Source organism: Callithrix jacchus, chromosome 5, assembly GCF_049354715.1.
Source record: "Callithrix jacchus isolate 240 chromosome 5, calJac240_pri, whole genome shotgun sequence".
In the NCBI taxonomy this organism is placed as follows: Eukaryota; Metazoa; Chordata; class Mammalia; order Primates; family Cebidae; genus Callithrix; species Callithrix jacchus.
This window is the reverse complement of record NC_133506.1, coordinates 24,734,787-24,756,249: the sequence shown is the minus strand read 5'-3', so window position 1 is coordinate 24,756,249 and position 21,463 is coordinate 24,734,787. Positions and strand designations below refer to the sequence as shown.

Here is a 21,463-nt window from a genome sequence, read left to right as displayed (position 1 = left end):
TTTAAGCATCAATTAAAAGTTCAAATCATGGGTTGCAAATGAAAATTAAGGACCAGGCAAATTTAAAAAATAAAACAGTGAGGAAAACAGGGCAAGAGTGTGAATAAATAAGGATTAACATTGGACATCCACCGGGGAGGTCACAAAAGTGCTGCGGACCATGTAGCTGACTGAGCTCCCACACCCCATCTAAAGGAGGCCACCTCTTTCTGGAATGTGGGTCCCATGTGACCGGACCTTGTGAGTCTTTTCAAGAGAAGCCCAACATTTAGATTTTTCCATACTGGTACCCAATTTTTAAATGTTGGGAAGTCATTCAAATATTTATAATGCTATGTGGCCCCAACAAACAAAGCCATTCCACAGTTCGCCTCTCCTGCTACAGACTTTCCTTCAAGAAAAATGCCCCCTTGCACATATAAATACAATTGGACATCATACTTCAGGTTTTGGGGATTGGGGATCTCAGGTTACCAGGCTCTGTAGTTAAGGGTTTGTTTGTTTGTTTGTTTGTTTTTGTTTTGAGATGCATCACTCTGTCGCCCAGGCTGGAGGGAAGTGTCATGATCTCAGCTCACTGCAACCTCCACATCCTGGGTTCAGATGAGTCTCCTGACTCAGCCTCCTGAGTAGCTGGGATCACAGGCATGTGCCACAACAGCTGCCTAATGCTTTTCATTATTATTATTATTATTATTATTATTTTTAGTAGAGACGGGGTTTTGCCAAGTTGACCAAGCTGGTCTCAAACTCCTGACCTCAAGTCATCTACCTGCCTCAGCCTCCCAAAGTGCTGGGATTACAGGCATGAGCCACCCGACTCAGCCTGTAGTCAAGTTTTGATTCTTAGGAAACAATCTTGGCTGGGGTGGGCTCAGTGGTACATGCCAGTAATCCCAGCACTTTGGGAGGCCAAGGTGGGCAGATCAGCTAAGGTCAGAAGTTTGAGACCAGCCTGACTAACATGATGAAACCCCATCTCTACTAAATACAAAAAAAAAAAAAACAGCTGGGCATGGTGGCACATGCCTGTAATCCCAGCTACTCGGGAAGCTGAGTCAGAATAGCTTGAACCTGGGAGGCAGAAGTTGCAATGAGCCAAGATCATGCCACTGCACTCCAGCCTGGGCAACAAGAGCAAAACTCAGACTCAAAAAAAAAAAAAATGCGTCAGGTGGTTCTCATCTTGAACCTTGGATGTGGTTTCCCTGGGACATGTTCTGACCTTCCCCATGAAAAACGTCTACAAACAGGGACTGCTATTCTGCTGTGCTTCCACCTTCCTGCCGAGGGGCCACACGCTACTCCCAGCATCTTCCCTGAAATCTCTGCTGGGATTTTCATCTCAAAAGCATATCCCGGTGAAGGTTTGATTTCCAGTGCTTGCAAACCCATCTGAAAGTGCCAAAATGTAGTCTCTGGTCTCTTCCCACTGTGTGGCCCTTGAGTGTTGGTGGCATTTAGATGTTGATCAGTCATGTCTGGGGCCCTGGCTCTTCTCTAGACCTTTCGATATGCATATTCCATCTTGCTCACAGCATCTATTTTCCTGCATGGACTTTGGATAGAGTCACCTGGAAATGACCAAAGACACACATATGCCATCCCTCCTCCTTTGCAGAGAAGACTTGAGAGAGCCCTTTGCACTGATCTGCACTCTGAGCCACTGCCATCTGCTCATTGAATGCCACCCCTCTCTTAGTGGCAGTGAAGAGGCAAGAGGAGCCACTGTGCAGCCGGCTGGACCCATGTTTGATCTTGGTCTTGCCCTTTACTTGGTGGATCTGTTCCCACCTCTCCATTCCCACCTTCACATAAGGATCCCCTGCTACGGATGGGCTGCGTGTCTTCTAATTCACAGATATCCTATTTAATCCTCATAACAAAGCTATGCTGTGGGAACGTATCTGAGCCCCATTTGCCAGATGAGGAAATGGAGACTTAGACAGTTTAGTAACATGCCCAAGATTATATACTTGGCCAGGAAAAGAGCCAGAGCTTAAATCCTTCGTGTTTAGCTCATACCTGTGAGTTCGGCCAACTAACCAACAGCTACTTTTCTCTTCTTGATCTGTATGGGTCATGATCATTTCTGAGCCGGATCACTGAGTGGCTTAGAATGAGCTCAAATGAAATGCCCAGACTAATGAGGGTCTCAAAGGTAATGCTGCTGTAATGATCACCCTCATGTCAGCACGCCCCAGCTCTGACCCACAATCTCTCCTTGGATTTAAAGTGTGTACTTGGCTCCAGGGACCTTCCTTTCCCTTCACCCTTCAGCCTGGCACTCTTGGTGTCTGTCTGTGCTGACTCTCTGGATTTGGCCAATCTTTGAGCCCCTTCAACCTCAACAATGCCACCACCTTGCCAGTTGGGTGGCTGTGTTTTCCTAAGTACAGACCCATGTGGCTTTCTGTACCTCTCAATTGTTCCCTCAGGCATGCAGCAGTGAGAGGCATGTCCCAGGCAGGGCTCGGGCACTCTAGGTGCCCATGGGCCCTCACAGGAGTAGTGCTGCAGAGGACCACAAACCCTTATCCAGGGATATATGGGAGAAAGGAAAACACATCCCATCCAGCCCAGCCCTCAGCCGAGTAACCCTCACTGACACAATGTGGAACTGAGTTCTGCTCACATTTCAGACCCAGAGAATTGGGAGAAAGCACAAATCTTTGCTGTTCTAGGCCGCTGTGCTCACATTATTTTGTCAAACAGCAGAAAGTACTGGGGCTGCGACTGCCTTTCCTCCTCACTGAAGTGGGGGCTGTCCTGCAGGGTGTTCACATGCCCTGCGCACCGTGCTGAGCATTTCCTGCCTGTCAGGCGCTGTTCCAGACACAGAGCTGGAATGGGAGAGGACAGATCGCATCCCTGCTCTGGTGAAACTGGTATCCTTACCCAGGGAGAGGGCAGTAGACAAGAAAAGCCACAAACATGATAACTTCAGAGACATAAGGAGCAATTGGAGTGGGGCTGGGGGCGCTATTCGATAAAATAGGGACGGTCTTTCTAAAGATATGCACTTGATCCAAGGCCCTCCTGCTGAACAAGGGCAAACCATAAAATGATCAGAGGAAAAAGTGATGCCAGCAGAGGGAACAGCAAATGCAAAAATCGAGACATGCAGGAGGTCTGGGAGTGAAGGCAGAGGGAAGGAGAAAGCCAGGGGAGGGGAATGAGATCAGAGATGAAGTCACAAAAGTCAGCAGGGGCCAGAGCGGCAGCGTCCAGCACACCAGCCACCGGCCACCCACGGCTGTGTAATCTAAGCTGCTATTGAAACAACAAGGGCAGCTCCTCAGTCCCACTGGCCATATTCCAAGTGCCCAGTGGCCTTGTGTGGCTCGTGGTATCATATTGTACAACACAGAGATAGAATATTCCCCTGACAGAAGAAACTTCTGTTGGCTGAGATGGCTATAGAATAAATCAGAAGCAGGTCAGAACCAGAGTTCAAGGTCAGATCATGTGCTCTTGGGCTTAGTACTCCATTAAATTTCTGAAGCCTCCAGTTCTCCCCAGGGTTAACTGAGGCTCTTCCAGCCCAACAGCGAGTCCAAATTATCCACAGCAAGAAGCCAAGTCCACAGACAGTTGCATACAGGTCTTATCCAAGGAGCATCAGCAAGGCCTCACCCATGGAAACTGGCAGCAGAGGTCTGTGTAACTGACTTCTTTGCAACATCATTTAAATTGCCAATTGGGGCTCCCTGTTGTGAAAAAGGAACAGAGCGTGGCTACTATTTCAGGGCACCACGCGGAAGGGAGGATGCCACAATTAGCTGAAGCTGCTTTCGATTAGCAGATTTTCTTCCTCGGTGCATAACATCTGTCTGTGTATAGACATCGCTCCATCTCGTCCCGTCAGAGCGAGGGGCCAGGCCAGCAAACCAAGCGGGCCCACAGGGAGTTCAGCATCTGTCAGGGCAGTGTCCAGGAGGGGCTGGAAACAGCCACCATGGAGCTTGGCATGTTGATGGCAGTTTGTCTTAGGGAGAAGATAAGAAAGGAAAGTGACTCCTCACGCAAGCTGGGAGGTGGCAGATGGAGACATAAGTTTTCCTTGGGATTAGCAAGACCTGCTTTGTCATTTAGTATTTGTGACATCTCCACAAGTACCTGAACCTCTGGGGCGGTTACCTAACCATGCTCATCTGAGAAACATGGCAGAGGGCACCCACCTGGTGGAGTTGGGGAGGAGTAAGTGAAATCATCTCTAGAAACACACTCGGCGTGCAGTAGGAGCTCCATAAATGGTGGCTGAATCATAATCTTGATAGGAGAGAGCCAGGTGAACAAGAGAGATGGGCACAGGGACGTTTGATCAGCACTCAGGCCTGGCTCCTCCATTTGTTCAGTCAACACAGGTGGACTCTGCAAATTGGCTCTGCAGACTCGGAAAAATCCCTCGACCAGCCTGGGTCCGTCTTTCCCACCCCGGGCCCATAGCCGATCTCTATGGTTCCTTCTAACTCTCCCTGCCTAATAGAAAGTTTGCAGCCCCCTTAAAGGCGTGACCATCTGGGTTCAATTGCAGATGGCGGGCAAACTATTAATACCCAGAATCCTACAATCATGGATTTGGAAACAGCCTTTAAAGATCTTTTGGTCCAGCTCCCAAGCTGATCACAAGAATCCTGTTCCTTTCTATGCTGACGGAAGAGCCCTGGCCTGCATACTCTCGCTGCCTTGCAAAGCAGCCCATTCTCTTTTCAGAGAGCTCTAATTTTGGAGACCGTCAATAGAGAGCGAATGTATGTTCCAGGTTAATGTCCCTCTTTAATGTGGAGCCCAGCACAGAACAGTCTTCAGTTTCCATGTCTGTAGAATGAATCTGAGAACACCTACTTCACAGAGGTCAGAATTAAGAGCAATAATGGCCAGGTGCAGTGGCTCACGCCTGTAATCCCAGCACTTTGGGAAGCTGAGGCGGTAGGATCATGAGGTTAAGAGATCGAGACCATCCTGGCCGACATGGTGAAACCCCGTCACTACTAAAAATACAAAAATTAGCAGGGTGTGGTGGCACACACCTGTAGTTCCACCTACTCAGGAGGCTAAAGCAGGAGAATCGCTTGAACCCCGGAGGTGGAGGTTGCAGTGAGCCTAGATCATACCACTGCACTCCAGCCTGGCAACAGAGTGAGACTCTGTCTCAAAATAAATAAATAAATAAAAATAAAAACCAGCAATCACGCAGGTGGCGGGTCTGGCCCAGGAAGTGCAGCATTTGCTCTCTTTCTCCTCTCCAAATTGAACCTGCTGCAGGTCGGAGACCACAGGTTGCTCTCACACTTCCCCTCTACTGTTTTTTTTTTTTCCTTTTCCAGTGATGCCTAAGATGGGCTAAAATGTTCTTACCATGCTTGATAAACCACTGGTGTCTTGGACTTGTGTGTGAAGCAGAGGTTAGCTTCAGCCCATCATATTTAAGACTAAGGAGGGTTGGCAAAGCCTAAGGGTAAGAGATTTCTCTTATCACCCACCCCCGCCTCTCTTTCTACCTTACAGTCAGGGTGAGCCAGGAGCCTTCTCAAAATCAAAGGGTCCCTACAGAAGCCACTCCTGTGTGAGAGAAGGGACGTTGCTGCACTGTGTGGACGTGTTGGCACTCACAGATGGTGAATGGACCAGGGACAGACCACAGGGAACAGGAACAGGTGGAGAGGTGGCTGTGCCTCCTGGGGCCCAGAGTGGGTCCCCACTATTTGATGTAGAAGGCCTTGGGCCTCAAAGCACCCTCAACTGAGTGCGGGTGGCCCAGCTGGGAAGAGCCAGCATCCTCTTTGAGAGATGGCTGTAGCCCCTGTCCCAGGCCCCTCCATCTTAGATTTTGCCCACTTTCCTGGTGTCCTAATCCATCTACTCATTTCCTGTCACCATCCCAAAGCTCTCTTACTGTCCCAGAGGAAAGGAACCAATCATATATATACCAGAGGGTCATCAGGAGGTAGATTTAAAAACACCCAAAGCAGGAAGGCCTTTTACAGAAAGCAAGGACCGTCGTACACATTTTGGACGGGAGGTGGCTGCGCCAGTAGCTGCGCCAGCGACCTCTGGTCTTGCTACTATGTGGTGTGTCATTTGGCCAGTGGCTGTCCCTGACCCCAGTTAGGGCTAGAAGTGGTGCTCCAGTGAAATTGCTATCTGAGAGCCTGGCCTCTCTGCCCTGTCTATTAAGAACACAGGTGACCCTTGCCCAGGGAGCTGGCACAGGTGGTAAGCTGAGTCTAGGGAAGACTAGAGCACCGTCTCCCGCAGATGGTGACCCAGCAGGAGTCTCGGGAGGGGTGTGTCCATCCAGTGAGTCAGCTTTCCTAGAAAGAGTCTGGGGTTTGTCCTGGCAAACCCCTGGCCACCAGTTTGGCCCATCTAAACCTGTGTGAGAATGAGATCCCAAAGTGCTAAGCCAGCCAGCTACTGGCTGTATCTCCTTCCACCTGCTTGGGGAAGTTCCGAATACTCACCAGGTACTCCTGATAAGCCAGTGGCGGCTGGCAGTTTGTCCTGGTCACCTTGGAACTGGAACTGCAGGCAAGAGGTTGAGCTTAGGTCCTAGGCCCACAGGGCAAATCAGTCTGGAGATCCTGAATGGACTACATTGTGATGTCACAGCACACGTTGGGGGTGGGAACAAGAAGGGCTGCTGTGGCTGCTGGCATCAGGGCACAGGGCAGAGCAGGAGCGAGAAGAGCCTCTCCAGAAGAAATGGGCCTGTCTAGGTGCTGTTCTCAGCTGGGGTTGCTGGAAGGAGTGAGGGGTGTCTGCTGTAGGAACGCATCAGTCTGGAAGACTGCTGGATTCATCTGCTGCTGCGGTTCCTATTCTCCCCGGGCCTGGGTCAGTTCAGTTAAACCAAGCACATCCTTCATAGTTTCCCACACACAGTGACTTCCGCGGGTACCCCCAGCTCCCTGTACATCTTCTGTGATAGACTTAAAATCCCAGGGCAGGTTTTTCTTCTACTGATACACCCGTGACTTCCCCCCTACTGCCCATCTGGTAGGGACTCAAGCCAAGAGAATTAACTTAAATATTAGCTTAGGAAAACAAGCAGAAATATAAATCCTCCCACCTTCAAGTTAAATTCAACACAGGTGTCTTTTGGGTTATCTTCTATAGTATATATGCCTGGGCTACTTTCCATTATTGGTAATTGATAACTTGGTACAATGTATATTTACTAAGCCTAAAAAGAAAAGAGAAACTCAAAAAAGGGGGCAAAGTATTACATGTTTCTGGAGGCCCCATCCACTTTTGCCGTTGGTGCTTGGGATTGTGGGTGGAGGAGTTCTAACCGACAGCAAATGGCTTCACTTTGGAAACTGCTGGGTTGCCCTAAGTTTTAGAGCCCAAAACAGTGGCTCTTAAACTTCAGGTTGCATTAGAATGACCTGGAAGACTTGTTAAAATACAGATTCCTGGGCCCCACTGCCAGAGTTTCTGATTCAGTAGGTCTCAGGTAGGACCCAATAATTCACATTTCTTACAAGTTCCCAGGTGACATTGAGGCTGCTTGCTCTGGGACTATACACTTTAAGAACATGTAAGGGTGCTGGTCACTTAGGTTCGACCCTGCAATAATATTGCCAGCTGACAGCAGTATTCAGGGGTTGCTGGAGAATAAACAGGAGCTGTAGCTTCGGGGCCAAAGCTGGCTGAGCTCTCGGGGTTCAGTGGCATGCTTTACTGAGGATCTGTTCACTGGGGAAGCACAGCTGACATTGTCAGCACCCTGCCCATACCCTCTTAGCCTTGCAACTTCATTGTACAAAGGTAGCCTGACTCCCAGCTGTCAGCACCTGCATATCTTTGCTTGGGGGCTTTCTCCAGCTGCTGGAGTCCACCCTGCCTACAAGAAGGGCAGCTGCAAGTTCCAGAAATTAAAACCTCCCAGGAATGTCCTCATTCAGTGACTATTAGCAGTTGGTGGATAAATACCCCAGCTCCCTCCCTGCTCAGGTGGAATAACTTGGAGGCATGTTCTGCACTGTGTCCCAGAGGACCCACAGGACCGAGCCTTACATGCCTAGGCTAGGCCATTCTTCTGTTGCTATAAATAAATACCCAAGGCTTGGTAATTTCCAAAGAAAAGAGGTTTAATTGGCTCACAGTTCTGCAGGCTGTTCAGGAAGCATCATGCCAGCATCTGCTCCGCTTCCAGTGAGGCCTCAAGGAGCTGACAGTTACAGCAGAAGGCAAACAGGGAGCCAGTGCATCACATGGCAAGAGTGGGAATGAGGTGGAGGAGGTACCATACACTTTTAAACAACCAGATTTCACAATAACTCACTATCATGAAGACAGCACCAAGACAGTCACAAGAGATCTGCTCCCAGGACCCAAACACCGCCCACCAGGCCCCACCTCCAAAATTGCAATCACTTTTCAACATGAGATTTGGAGGGGACAAATATTCAAACCATATCAGTGTCCATAGTGGCAACTGGCTTGCTAATACACCTCATATTGCTGCCCCCATCCCCTGCCTCACCTCCCCACTCCACTACCTATGTTTCCTGGGATCAACTTGCAAATAAACTACTTCCACTCAAATCCTTGTTTCAGGTTTGCTTCAGCGGGAACCCAAACTAAGACTCTATAAATAAGAAATGGCGACTGTTCTTTATAAGTTCGCATTCAGACGGAGAAAGTATGTAAACTGGCTTGGTACAATTCAGAACATCTGGGAACTGGTGAGTGTCAGGTCTCAGGGCAGATGGAGGTGTTCTGCTGGTTGGCCTTTGGAGTATCATCAAGAATCTCTTGAGGAAGCACATGAGCTGATAGGCTCAGGGGGAGGCCTGGCAACCTGGCCCAAAGGCCTTTTCTTCTGCACAGGGAAGCCTGAATGTGCTACCCCCAGGGGACTGATTTGTTACACAGATTCTTTCCATCTCCCTGGACAGTTCCTCCTGGAATAAGCATGTGGAGGTGGAGCTAGCACCACATAAAATATGGCTCTTGTTCCTGCTCTTGGGGGAGTTTTGGATGCATGAAGGCTCGCTAGGGATATCTGTTGGCCTCTTAGGATTAATATGCTATCCTAGGTGCTCTGCTCAGTACTGTGCTATGCCCAACCTCACCCCTGCACTATGGTAGGATTAATATGCTATCCTAGGTGCTCTGCTCAGTACTGTGCTATGCCCAGCCTCACCCCTGCACTATGGTAGGATTAAGATGCTGTCCTAGGTGCTCTGCTCGGTGCTGTGCTATGCCCAGCCTCACCCCTGCACTATGGTAGGATTAAGATGCTGTCCTAGGTGCTCTGCTCAGTTCTGTGCTATGCCCAGCCTCACATCTGCACTACAGTAGGATTAATCCAACTCTGCTGTTGCCTTTGCAGTGGCCTTAATTTCTACCCTAACCCCTTCCACGATCTCCACCTTATCATCATCATCATCATCATCATCATCATCACCATCAGACCTCCTGGAGAGATCCAAATGAAAACACCCTATGGTGAGAAAGTCCTCTTCAAGTCCAGTTCCAGCCTTCCAGTCAGACACAGCATGTACTGAAATTCTGCTGTTGCCACCGAAAAGATCCACTCTCTGCTTGGCTGGTCATTCACACAAATCACTCTTGGGCAGTATGGCACCCAGAGTTGTTTCCCTCCACTGTTCAACTTGGTTAGAGGAAGAATGAAGTCTACTGTACCAGAGCATTGCATCAACAACAGTATCAACATTTGCAGCATTACCCAGGACTCAAAAATTGGCCTCAAACAGCCTTTAGTTCTGCCTCTAGAAAAAGAATTACAACTATAAAAACACTTACCTGGCCAGGTGTGGTGGCTCACACCTGTAATCCTAGCACTTTGGGAGGCTGAGGCAGGTGGATCACATGAGGTCAGGAGTTCAAAACCAGCCTGGCCAACATGGCAAAACCCCATCTCTACTAAAAATATTGAAAATTAGTCATGTGGTGTCGCATGACTGTAATCCCAGCTACTTGGAAGACTGAGGTGGGAGAATAGCTTGAACCTGGGAGGCAGAGCTTGCAGTGAGCTGAGATCATGCCACTGTACCCCAGCCTGGGTGACAGAGCAAGACTCCATCTCAAACAAAACAAACCAGCAAACCAAAAAAAACACTTACCTGTGAAAAAAATGTTTGACATCATTAGTGATAAGGGAAATGCAAATTAAAACCTCTGCATGCTCACCAGAATGGCTAATATTAAAAAGAGCAACAACACTAAGTGTTGAAAAAGGTGCAGGGTAACTGGAATGCTCACATAATGTAACATAATATAACCACTTTGAAAAATTGTCTAGTAGTTTCCTGTAAAACTAAACATAAAGACCTACCCTATGACCCAGCTTTCTACTCCTGGGTAGTTACCCAAGACAAATGAAAACATGTCTACAGGCTGGGGGTGGGGGCTAATGACTGTAATCTCAGTACTTTGGGAGGCAAAAGGATCACTTGAGGCCAGGAGCTCAAGACCAGCCTGGGCAATATAGCAAGACCCAATCTCTACAATAAATAAATAAGAAAAAAGAAAACATGTCCAAAAAAAGATTTGTGCAGGAATGGTCATAACAACTTTATTTGTTATAGCCCCAAGCCAAAAACACCCAAACATCCATTAACAGGCGAATGTACATTCTTATAATGAAATATTAATCAGCAACAAAAGGAACAAACTATTGATGCATATATAATAACATGATAAACTTCAAAAACATTATGCTGAGCAACAGAGGCCAGACATAACAGAGCAAACACATGGTTCCATTTACATGAAGTCCCGGAATAGGCAAAACCGATCTGAGGCTACAGAAATAAGGGCAATGACTGCCTGGAGTCGGGGATCAGAGAACAGGCTAAACAGCACAGGTGACTCTGTGGGACGAAGGGAATATTCTAGATCTCCATCATGGTGATGATTACTGAGGTGCATACATTTGTCAAAATTCATTGACTTGTACACTTAATGTGTGAATTTTAAAGCATGTAAATTACATCTCAATAAAGTTGATTACATACACATATATGGATATGTGATGTGTATATGTGTAATGTGTAATACACACACACACACACACACACACACACACACACCCTAGGTTTTTCTAGGGGAAAAAAACTAGAAAGAATGCACTAAAATGTGCAAGTGGTTGTGTTTTGCAGATGAGATTATAGATATTTTTTTTCTCTTCTTAAATTCATCAAAATTTTACCTATGTGATTCTACTTTTTTTTTTTTTGAGACAGGGTTTCACTCTGTAGCCCAGGCTGGAGTGCAGGGTTGCGAACATGGCTCCCTACAGCCTTGACCTCCCAGGCTCAAGCAATCCTCCGGCTTCAACCTCCTGAGTCACTGTAGGCGTGCACCACCATGCCCAGCTAATTTTTTTTTATTATTGTTTGTAGAGACGGGGCCTTCCCTATGTTGACCAGACTGGTCTCAAACTCCTGGGCTCAAGTAATCATCCAGTCTCAGCCTCCCAAAGTGCTGGGATTACAACACCACATCCAGACTTACTTTTTAAATGATAGAATGAAAAATGTTCTTTTTTTTTTTTATTATGAGCTGCTAAAGGCAAGTGCTTATGGTGGTCTACAGCAACTCTGGAGCTGTGCAAACGGAGTCCTTGGTCAAAGTCCCTGTCCCACTACTTCCTCCTTTTGTGACCTAAAATAAGTTATTTCCTGAGCCTCAGTTTCCTTATCTATATAATCAGTTTGCTGGGATGAGTGAATTAGGATAGTGTATGTTCAAAGCCCTCTGCAGGTAGGTTGCGGTGGCTCACACCTATAAGCACGACACTTTGGGAGGCTGAGGCAGGAAGATTGCTTGATTCCAGGAGTTCAATACCAGCCTAACTACAGAGTGAGATCCTGTCTCTACAGAAAAAATTTTTAAAAATTATTCGGACATGGTGGCATGAACCTCTATTTCTAGATACTTGGGAGGCTAAGGGAGGAGAATCACTTGAGCCTGGGAGGTAGAGGCTGCAGTGAGATGTGATGGCACCCCTGTACTCCAGCCTGGGCAACAGAGCAGGACCCGGTCTCAAAAAAAAAAAAAAAAAGAAAAGAAAAAAGCCCTCTGCAAACTATAAAACACTACAATGTTAGCTGTAATGCTTCACATAATAAATTATAAATCCAGCCCTTGCCTTTGCTTCTGACCTCTTAACCCCTTGCTCATGAGCACTACTTCCTCACTAGCTTGCACTCAGTTCCTAAGATTGTCAAATCCATTCCTGCCTCAGGGCCTTTGCACGTGCCGATCCCTGCGCCTAGAAGACCTCTGCTCCTGCATCTTCTCACAGCTGGTTCCCTCGGTGACTCAGATTTCAGCTCCCCTGTCTCTTGGAGCTTTTCCTAAGCATCCCAAAATAGCCTCCTCCCACTCAGTCCTATCACCCTGTTTTATGAGTACTCGAAATGGTCTTGATTTTGTGCTGACTGTCCACCCCAGCCCACACCTTCTTGTGGAGAGGCTTTGTGTCTGTTTTGTTCACTGCTGTATGCCCAGACCCTGGAGCACAGTAGGTGCTCAAAAATCATTAACTGAATGAATGAACAAGCACTTATTGACAATCAGGCCACACGTTGTATGTATTTAGTTCAATCTGCCAGTTCATCACAACAAGGAGAGATTGTAAGGCGAGTGCCGCTTGTTCCCACCCCAGTGGCTGAAGGAATCCGTCCAAGATGTGCCCGTCGGCCACAGATCTGAAAGCTTGCCACTGCCCGTCAGGCTCCAAGTCGGCCACCGTGGTGTGAGGATGGGGGAATAAGGAGGGCATTGTGCTGCCTGTGGAGACACGTTCTGAAAAGAAGTCAGGAAAGCACCTCCTCCGACTGGACACACCTCTCCTAGCCAGGTGATTTGTTCTTGCCTCCTTTCCCCCGTCTCTTCCCCACTGTGGGCGAGGAAATCAGACAAATCTGCCTTACCTTTGTTCCACGCAGCGTTCAGCGCGGGCGGGGTTCCTTTAAAGTTCTGATGCTGCATAAACCCTGCCAATGCCACAGTGGAATTTTCTAAGCCATGCCAAAGATGGAGCTCATTAATTTTCGTGCCTGAAAGAAAGAAAACACTTCTTTGGAAATTGGCGTGTTTAGCGCTTTGCTGAAGGAGGGTGAAACTTCCCGGCAAGGAAGATGAATCTAGGTTTGTAGGTAGGTCATTCAGGGAAACACCAGCACACTGCAAAAGACATCATCCACGCTGATGGCTGCCTGCTGCCTGTGGGTGACTTGAGCAAAGGCAGGAAAGCACCCCACTCCTCCCTAAAGTGCCCATGCAGTACATTTCCAGAAAGTTCTTCTGCCCTGTCTCTTCCCTCCTCTTCTGAAATGGCCATGGTTCCTGGAGAGGTTACACCTGAATGCCAGCTTTTCAAAGTGGAAATCAGGCTGGGCCAATTCCCCAGGGCCTGGACCTGATGCTACCACAAAAATAAGCCAGAATCTTTTTATGCAGTGGTAAGTAATTTCAAACTTGTTTTTGTTACATTAAAACAAGGAATATGTCTTAGAAAATAGTGTAGAAGGGGAAAACATTTAAAATATCACATCAGGGGTTGGGATTTCTGGTAGTTTTTACATTATTCTTGATATCTTGTCCTGCATTATCTGTATTATGCATTCAAATGTATTACTATTGTCATAACAATGATATTTTTCCATTTTTAGAAAATCAGCTTATGTAGAAATAGCTTGGAGAAGAATAAAAAGCACATGGGGCCGGGTGTGGTGTCACACCTGTAATCACAGCACTTTGGGAGGCTGAGGCAGGCAGATCGCTTGAGGTTGGGAGTTTGAGACCGGCCTGGTTAACATGGTGAAACACTGCCTATACTAATGATACAAAAATTAGCTGGGCATAGTGGCGCATGCCTATAATCCCAGCTGCTCAGGAGGCTGAGGCACAAGAATTGCTTGAACCCAGGAAGCAGAGGTTACAGTGAGCTGAGATCGCACCACCACATTCCAGCCTGGGCAACAGTGAAACTGTGTCTCAAAAAAAGAAAGAAAGAAATCATCTGAGTGTTTAATGATAACTTCAATGTCTTCTTGGACAGATGGCTTAAAGGCCACACCCCTCCTTGGTGTCCACCTTCTCTCTTGTATGACATTAGAGGTATGTGGCAAAAGTGCTTGAAAGGCATTGCATGGTAAGTCAGTAACACTTTAGTGCAAATTAGTGTATCTGAGGTCATCTCTCTCTCTTTCTCTTTCACACACACACACACACCCCCACACACACACACACGCTCACACGGCACCTAAAATTTCCTGAAAATCTGCAGACTCACTAGGAAATGGCACTGGAAGGAAGAATGAAAAGTTGCCTAAATTCAGCCACCCAACCAAATTTTGCGCTGGTCTGGAGTTTTCTGACCACAGTGACTAGCAGCATTTTGGAGAAGGGTACTGACGGGGCCGCAGGCTATGCGCTTATCCCTCCAAATCTAGTTTTTCTGCAGTGCGCATTCAGATCAGAGGATAGGACGACTGTGCCGAGCTGGGGCAGCTGGGCTGATTTATTAGCTGGCAGAAGGGCCTGCCGGACCAAAGACAGGAAGCTGAACTCAATCGCCCTGGCACAACCTTTCTGAATTTTCTATTTTCTTTTTTTGCTTCTGGTTTAAGGGCCTTCTTTAAAACTCTCACCAATCATTTAAAAATAAAGAAAAAAAAAAAGCTGATTACCAGAATTTGAGAAGTGTCACATGATGATTAAGTGGCTGGAGAAGAAAGGTTTAAGGAGCCGCAGTTTTAAGTCTGGAGGGAAGAACCTGGAGGAGGGAATCAAATAATGATTTTTAAGTACCAGGCACTTACTAATCAAGTGACAGGCACTTCGTGAACACTTAGCAGAGACCCAGCGTTGAGCAGGGTGCTGAAGCTCTGCCCTAAAGCCATGAAGAATAAGATTCTAATAAATAAGTGCACAGTGATGTAGACGTGATTTAAGAGAGACATAAGAAAGGACTTCCTGAAGCTAAAAGCAACTAATTGCAGAACTGAAGTCACAGGGAGTTCAGAAGGAAAAGCACAGGATGACTCAGGCCTTTTATAAGCTTTTTTTGTTGAAGAGTCAGGATTGGTAGGTACAGAATCCAGCAGTGAACTCAGGTGCCCAGGTGTGTTGTCGTGGTCTCCAAAGGGAGTTGGTGGGGCAGAGGAAAAGGGTCGTAGCTATGTATTCAGGGGTTCTGTGGAAGAATCAGCTCCATTGGCTCTTCAAGGGCAGAGAGTAACCAAGTCCAATCCAACTTTGCACCCCTATCAACAAGAGGGTGTCTGGCAAACTTAGCACCAACGACAGGATGAATGACCAATGACAGCTCTTGAAAAATGCAAGGGCAAGAATGGCACAGAAGGCTGTGGGGAGTGTGCTTTGGGCTGAGGCACATAGGGTACGAACGGGAAGAGGAGGAGCTTGGTGAATGTGGGGGGCGCTGGTATCTGGAGGCCCACAGAAGTCAGGCAGAGAAAGAGACTTGACATGGCGGGTACCATTTTAGGCTCCTGAAGGGGAGACGAGAAAAGATAGAAGTAGTGGTTTTGGGATGTTAAGTTTGCTAAATGTGAGCAGGATGGCTTGGAAAGAGAAGGCAGGGGAGAAAAAAGACAGCTTGATCCTTCACAGTTTCTGTATACCACTTCACTCTGTGAATTTACTTTGGAGCACTGACTACAAATTAAGTGTCTGTCTAGTAAATTACCGATTGCCTTCCCCATCTCCTATTACCATCAGACTATCAACTCCCTGAGGGCAGGGATCCTATTTGTCTTGTTCTCTGCTGAATTCTTAGCAACTAGTATAGACTACAGTGTGCTGTAGTGCTCTATAAATATTTATTGAATGAATGAGTATACTAAACGAGGAATGGGAGATGAAGTTCTAGACTCCAGGTCAAAGTCCTGAGCTCTTCATCGCTGGTACTCTTAGTGAGGAGCCAAGTTGTCTAACTAGCTGGACTAGTTAAGAATGCCTTCTGCTCAGGGATGGAAAGATGAAGCCCAGTTGTGCCTTCCAACCCAGTGAACCTTGGATTTTGTTCCAAGATGTCCAATGTGAGGCACCTAGTCACGCCAGGCACACCTCAGGGCCATAAAATGTTTCCTCCGACTGGTACTTCCCATCTGAGATAGGGAGTTGTGATTCCAAAATTCTTAGGACACCAGAGCTGGACAGCACAGCTAGACGGTGTCTTTGGTTCAATTAAAACATTTTTGACAGCTTACCAAGTGCTTGCTACTGTCTAATGAGTTCACAAAAGGAAAGATGCATGGCATCCTAGAAGGACGACAGAAAAGAGAAGCATTTCATTAACTCATGTAGGGTCTGTTATACCTGCTCATTTCTCCATTGGCATTTCTGTGGGAGAGGCAAAGAGATGTATCCTAGAAAGATGCCATTTCTGGAGTCTTCCAGGCTTATTTAACTTTGTTATCTATAAATGTGAAGGCTTCAGCAAGCAACTGGACTTCTCTAAACCTCAGCTCCTCACCTGCGAACTGAGAATAATAATAATAATGGTTACAGTAAGAATTATTACAAAGCACTTTACAAAGAGAAAAGTGTCAGATAAATATCACTTATCTATTATTTTGGTTTTTCTTATTTTCTTTGGGGACTCACCACGACCCACTAAGTCAATCATTGTCATTTTTGCAAAAACTCCTATCTCTGAGCCCAAAGCTAACATCACCCAAAGAACAAATTAAATATTATTTTCCCAAGTTCTTTTTTACTAGCACTTGCAGCCACAATAATTGGCAACTTGGGTTCACACTTACATCTATTTCCTTTGTGTATATTTTATTTGAGTTTGATAATTACTACAGTCTCTAGAGATGTTTCTTGTCTAACAGCATTGATCTGGCTTTGAGTAAAACTATTGCAGAATTTAAATTGTCCAGGATATAACATAAATCCTCTGATCTAAATTTTGCAAAAGTGCATGATACATGTGCTGATTATGGAATGGAAGGCTCTCCATTCTATTTTTTCTTTCTCTTTTTTTTTTTTGAGATGGAGTCTCACTGTGTCACCCAGGCTGGAGTGCAATGGTGTGAGCTCAGATCACTGCAACCTCTGCCTCCCAGGTTCAAGCAATTCTCCTGCCTCAGCCTCCTGAGTAGCTAGGATTACAGGTGCCTACCACCAAGCCAGCTAACTTTTCATATCTTTAGTAGAGATGGGGTTTTACTATGTTGGCCAGGCTTGTCTTGAACTCCTAACTTCAGGTGATCTATCCACCTCAGTCTTCCAAAGTGCTGGGATTGCAGGTGTGAGCCACCATGCCCGAGCTCCATTCTGTGAAAAAAAAATTTTTTTTTGAGATGGAGTTTTGCTCTTGTTACCCAGGCTGGAGTGCAATGGCGCGATCGTGGCTCACCACAACCTCCGCCTCCGGGGTTCAGGCAATTCTCCTGCCTCAGCCTCCTGAGTAGCTGAGATTACAGGCATGCGCCACCATGCCCAGCTAATTTTTTGTATTTTTAGTAGAGATGGGGTTTCACCGTATTGACCAGGATGGTCTTGATCTCTTGACCTTGTGATCCACCCGCCTCGGCCTCCCAAAGTGCTGGGATTACAGATGAGAGCCACCGCGCCCGGCCTGTTTTAAAACTTTTAAACCCTAAGTCTGTGTTTAAAGAAGCTCAAAAGGCCCTACACTCATTCATTCATTTGTTCATTTATTAAATAAATATTTATGAGTTTTGGAGTAGATAACTGTTGGCACCCTGCCCACATCCTCTCTGCCATTCCTGTGCATATCAACAGCCTGTGATTACAAATGAACCTTCTTCCTAAATGTTTTCTCTGAGGTGTGGGCTGGAAATACCACATTTACACCACAGAAATTGACAGCTAATGCCTCCAGGAGCAGCCTTTAACAAGTGATGGATAGAAATTGGTGAATAAGTACTCCACTTCCTTGTTCTCAGTTTGGAAGCAAGAGAATTCCTCAATGGGATTACACATCAGCTGCCCACAGTGGTAACTTGCTGATGATGCACTGTTCACTGACTTTCTCACATTCCCTGTCTTACTTCCCCACCCCCCTACTGGTGATTCCTGGGATCAGCCTCCAATGGCTTTCACTCCAACCCTTTTTCTTAGGGTCTGCTTCTTGGGAGATGTAACCTACGGAAAATTCTTACCAGAACAAAGGCATTGGACTAAGTGTCCATAATTAAACATTGGGTAGAGCCACTGATTCTAATGAATCCACAGCTCAGAGAGGGAGAAATTCATGTGTGCAGAAATGCCAACATGAACATACCTATCTAATTTTTCTAACATGTAAAAATCCTGCTTGGGCTCTCTCTCGCTCTTTCTCAAGCACTCAGGAGTGCATGCACAGACACACACACACACAGACAGACACACACACAACCACTCTCTACTCTGATCCACGTGACTATTGTATTCAGTGGCATGGTAGAGCCGGCTTGCTCATGAGAGCTGACTGTTACATTTATAAGAATTTTTCGAGCAGTCTGTTAAACACAGCCATTATTAAAAATTAAATTATATAAATTTACAATGAAATAGATCACATGAAAAACGAAGGTAATATACACTTAAAATCATCACTTCCTAATTACTACATTTTAGCATTATTTATACTCTTGGAAAGATTTGTGTCTCTCATGCTTTTATGGTAGAAATAGTAGACAGTGGTGTGCTACAGCAAATTTCTTCCCATCTTTGTCTTCAGTGACTCCATGGCTTGAAATGGATTGGCTCTGATGGGAATATTTACACCACAGAAATTGGCAGATGCTGTAAATCAGGGAGTGCCCCCATCCCCATCTGCACCTCTGAGAGTCAGTTGTTAAATATTTACCAGCACATCATCAACCATGTCTTACCTAGAATCTTGCCGCAGTCTTCTAACTTGAGTCCTGAATCCTTCATTACACCATCCGATCTATCTTGCATATCACTGCTAAAGTGACCTTTGAAAATGCACGTCAGATTGCATCATTATTCTGCTGAAAGCTCCCACTCAACCTCAGCTTCCCATGGTATCCTCAGGCCTCCCTGGTCTGTGAACTTCCTGCCTGCAGACCATCTTCCTTTCTCTCTCTTCCACATGCCTGTGAGCTCCAGCTACACAGCCTTCTTTCTGTTCCCGGAACCAGCTGCTGAGCTCTTCCCTGCCCCAGGATTTTTGTACTTATCCTTCCTTTTCCTAAGACAAGATCAGCTTCTTCTCATCATTTAAGTCTCAACTCAACCATCAGAGATGTTTTCTCTGACCATCTTCCCATCCACTGCATTCCCAATCTCCAAATCCCTGTCCCTCTCTATCACCTAAATCCATTCTCATTTCCTCTTAGCCCTTTGCACAACTCAATTCTTCTTACTTATGTATTGGTTGCTTTGTCTACTGTCTCTCTTCCCAGTAGAATGTGAGCTCCATGAGAGAAGATCCTTTGTTTGTTCATGGCTGTCTCCCCAGCACCTAGAACAGTGACTGACACATAGTGGGTCCTCAGCTGCATTCATCTATTGGATGAATGGATGTACATTCTTTTTACCTTTTCCATTTCTATTCATTTCTCAGCCTTCTATGATCTGCTCATCTCCTTACCAACCTCCCCTCCTCTAAAGCTATTTCTCCAAGGTCCCTGGTGACTCCAGAGTTGCCATGCACCCTGGTCTTTGTCTTGCTGGATTTCCAGATTACATTTAACATCCCCCAATTCTTGAAAATCTCTTCCCTCCCTGAGGCCATCCTTGCCTGATTTACCTTTTCCAACTTTTCTTCTTGGACTCAGCAGTTGATTGCATCACTGGTGCCATTGCTTTACTCCTGCCTGTATTTCTTCACCCCTTGAATCTGGGCTCACCTATCCGAATACACCTTTCTCACATGTGTATCTGCTTGTTTTCTTTTCCTTCAACCATCACCATGAGAAGGGAATGCCCCTTCTAGCTTGCTGGTCACAACAAGACGGGGTGAGCCAGGTGGAGCAGAGCTTGCAAGGTCCCCAGCCAAGCCCAGGCTGGAGGTGAGCTCCCAGGCCACCCAGAGACCTATGAGAGAGCCAGCCAAGATCAGCCAAGCCACAGCTGACCCACAGTTGTGTGAGCTCTAATAAGAAACCATATTTGTTTTAAGCCACTGAGTTTGGGAGTGGTTTGTTACCTAGCAAAAGCTTATTGATACAGACTCTTTTCTGGATTTTCCTTTCTCTGTTCAGGACTCAAGCATTTTCTTCTGTTCCCATCCATATGCAACTCCCACCCTATCCAGGGAGTATGGTCATTGCTGTCTTTGGGGTTTGAACCTCCATGGGTATGCTTAGGTTTCCAAATTGCATTACTGCCCCTGACATCCAACCCTGAGCCTCAGACCTACGGAAACACTGTCTCCACCTGGACTTTCCTCAGGCTCCTGAAGTCCAGCATGTCAAAATACATTTCCCCCAGCCTCTGCCCCCGACCTGTTCATCCTTTTGTGTGCCCTGCTCCAGCAGTGACACCACCATGCTCCCTGTCCCTGAGGCCAAAAACAGGGGCTCACAGGTAACCCCTCTCTCTCCTTCACACCTGCTGGTCCCCAAGCCTCACTTTCTACTACTTCATGTCCTAATACTCCTCATGAAGGACCTTGCCTACCCCTGCCACTGCCCCATTCCAGCCCTCATTGCCTCTCACTTGAGATACTGTGATGGATGGGTCTCCCAACCCTGTGGGCCCCAAACCTAGTTGAGCATCCACCCAAAATATAGACTATCAAAGAAGTCATCGCAGCTGTCATCAATCACAAACCTTTCCTTGAGTTGCCACTCCCAGAGGGTTAGGCTCAAGCCCTGCCCCCTTCTATTTTATTTTTATTTATTTATTTTTTGAGACAGAGTCTTGCTCTGTCGCCAGGTGCCAGGCTGGAGTGCAGTGGCACAGTCTCGGCTCGCTGCAACCTCTGCCTCCCAGATTCAAGCAACTCTCCTGCCTCAGCCTCCCGAGTAGCTGGGACTACAGGCATGTGGCACCACGCCCGGCTAACTTTTGTGTTTTTAGTAGAGACAGGGTTTCACCATGTTGGCCAGGTTGGTCTCAATCTCTCGACCTGATGATCCTCCCGCCCCGGGCTTCCAAAGTGCCGTGATTACAGGCTTGAGCCACCGTGCCCGGCCTCCTGCCCCCTTCTATAGGCTTAGCACACCTTCTGCAACCTGGTGCTGAAGGCAGGGGTTATGCCATGGGCCCTGGGGCCCAATGTTCCTCCTCCAACAAGCCCTGTGACATGGGCAGGTTCCTCAATCTCTCTGTGCCTCAGTTTCCTCATCTCTAAAATGGAGATAACTCTACCTCCCTTATAGGGTTGTTCTGAGAGTTACATAACTTTACATATCTGTTGCATGTCTCAACTGGTACCTGGCGCCAAAGACCTAAACATGTTCTATATTATCACAGTGGCTTTATTTTCACGTGATATTTTACTGTACTTGTCATCTGTCATCCT

At 46.7% G+C, this 21,463-nt stretch overlaps 1 protein-coding gene and 1 long non-coding RNA gene across 4 annotated transcripts in view; one reads left to right on the top strand and one right to left on the bottom strand.

Annotated features, from left to right (window-relative positions):
• The window catches only part of BANF2 (BANF family member 2), a 32,633-nt gene extending 26,058 nt beyond the window's left edge, over nt 1-6,575 (bottom strand). For both annotated transcript variants that reach the window (XM_054255238.2, XM_008995798.5), the window contains exon 1: nt 6,468-6,575. The gene's annotated coding sequence lies outside the window, so the exon portion shown is untranslated. The remainder of the gene's footprint in view (nt 1-6,467) is intronic.
• Nucleotides 6,576-6,654: 79 nt separating this feature from the next.
• On the top strand, nt 6,655-10,998 carry LOC118153576 (uncharacterized). 2 transcript variants are annotated; one of them, XR_004742816.2, is made up of 3 exons: nt 6,655-7,462; nt 8,569-8,696; nt 9,347-10,998. It is a non-coding gene; the product is annotated as an uncharacterized LOC118153576 (long non-coding RNA). The 2 variants fall into 2 exon arrangements; XR_004742815.3 differs by having other exon boundaries at nt 6,655-6,840; nt 9,347-10,995.
• The last annotated feature ends 10,465 nt before the right edge of the window (nt 10,999-21,463 follow it).